The following is a 2,405-nucleotide window of genomic DNA, read 5'->3' as shown; positions in this document are numbered from 1 at the left end:
ACCAACAGATCTGTGTTGGAAGAAGTGCAGCCAGAGTGCTCCTTGGAGGCCAAGATGGCCAAACTTCATCTCTCAAACTTCGGACATATCGTCAGGAGGGACCAGTCATTAGAGAAGGATATCACGTATGGTAAGGTGGAGGGTTAGATAAAAAGAGGAAGAACCCAATAAGATGATTTGACCAAGTGGCAGCATTGATGAATTCAAGCATGGCAACAGCAGTGAGGTTGGCCCTGGATCAGGCAGTGCATAAGGTCACTGTGAGTCGGTACTGACTCGATGGCACCTAAAAACAACAGCAAGTAACAAAAAGAATAAAGAAAAGTGAACAGATCTTTGACATCTACTGGGCCTGATCAAACATACCAACATATGCATAACAGGAATCCCAGAAAAATAAAGAATGAAAGGAACAGAAAAAGATATTTGAATGAAATAAAGGCAGGAAAGATTCATCTATGCATCAAGAAAGGTCAACATACTCCAAATAAGCTAAACTCAAAATGATCCATATTATCATAGGCCCAGTAAGATTAACAGTTGATTTCTCATCTGAAGAATGGATAAAAAAACAAAGATATAACTAGATAATGTCTTCAAGAGACCCACTTTAGCTTCAGAGATACAAATAGGTTGAAAGTAAAAGAAAAAAGATGCAGAAAGATTCCTTGAAAATATTAACCAAAAGGCAGCTGAGGTTTCTACACTAATATCAGTCAAATATACTTAAAAGACAAAAATTGTACTGGAGACAAAGGAAAAAATTTTTATAATTATGAATTGGTCCATACATCAGGATGATGTCATCATTATGCATGTATGTACACCTAACAACAGAATCTCAAACTGGTTTTGCAGAAACTGTAGAGTATATAAATGCTGGGAATTCTTACAATTTTGAATTTTGTTTTGGATGATAATCTTAAAAGTACTATTTTCCACTTTGAAGATAACAAGATTTGCTATAATCACTCACAACTGGAAATATTTTAATAGAATAAGACTTTATTGCCTTAAATTGATACATTGGTAGGGATTAGGATTGACTATGAGAGATGGAGACTTAAAGTAACAGTGGTTTAACATGATGGAAGGGTATTTTTTCTCAAATAAAAAGGCCAAAGGTAGGAAATCAATGGCTGGAAAGACAGTTCCCTATTCATAACATGACCAGGGAACCAGCTTCCTGCAAGCTCACTGCTCTATTGTCCTTACCGTGTGATCCTCATCCTGATGTTAGAAGCAGCTGCTGGATGGAGGCACAGATGAAGAAAAAGCATGAGTCAGTTATCTCTGGCTGTTGGCTTCACTTTATTTTCTATGCAACTTTTTATTATGAGCATTTTCACATATAAAGATGGAAAACAAAATACAATGAGAACATTGTACTGTCCACCTAAAATCAACCATTATTAGCAGACTCATCCCCTCAGATAACCAAAGCATTTGAAAATAATTGTGCACATCATAGTTGACCCTTAAACTTTTATTTTGTGTCTCCTAAAAATCATATTGAAGAACACAGTGGCTCCATAGGATAAGCACTGTACTGCAAGCCACATACCAGCTGCTCCACGGGAGAAAATGAGGCTTTCTGCTCCCATAAAAGTTTACAAGTCTTATACAGGGTCACAATGAGTTGGAACCAACTCAATGGCACTTAACTACAGAAACAACAAAAATAATTTAAAAGAAAAATTGTTTTAATCTGCTCTCACTCAAAATATAATAATCACAGCGAAGAAAATGACAATTTTATGATGTCATCCACTACCCAGTTTATATTCAAAACTTCCCAATTGTTCCAATCAAGGCTGACAGACTAGTTGCTTTTTACATCTCTTCAATCTCTTGTAAACTGGAATAGTTCACCTCAATTTTTTTCAATATATTAACTTTTTGAAGAATGCAGATCAGTTCACATGAGCTGCCTCATGTCATGTCCCACCTTGTGAAATTATCCTCATGGTGGTGGTTGGTGGTTATGTGCCATGGAGTCGGTTCTGACTCATAGCCACCTTATACAGGGTTTCTGAGGCTATAAATCTTACGGGAGCAGAAAGCCTTCTCTTTCTCCTGCGGAAGAGCTGGTAGTTTTGAATTGCTGACCTTGCAACTTGCAGCCCAATTCGTAACCACTATACTACCAGAGCTCTGTGTTAATGTTTTCTTGTATCCTATTCTCCCTGCAAATCAGAAGATAAACATAGAAACTTGACCAGGTTTAGGTTCAGTTTTGACAACATTTTTGGACAAGAATTCTTCATGGGTGGTGTGATGTGCTTTATAATGCATCGCATAAGGAGGAATGTGACCTGGGGTTGTACTATTCACAGTTTGGGGTGCAGAGCTTGGTCATTGGTTACAGACATCGTCCACATCTTCCTAGTACAAAACTCCACTTA

Source organism: Chrysochloris asiatica, unplaced genomic scaffold, assembly GCF_000296735.1.
Source record: "Chrysochloris asiatica unplaced genomic scaffold, ChrAsi1.0 scaffold00044, whole genome shotgun sequence".
In the NCBI taxonomy this organism is placed as follows: Eukaryota; Metazoa; Chordata; class Mammalia; order Afrosoricida; family Chrysochloridae; genus Chrysochloris; species Chrysochloris asiatica.
The sequence above is the reverse complement of the archived record's forward strand: the minus strand, read 5'-3'. Positions refer to the sequence as shown.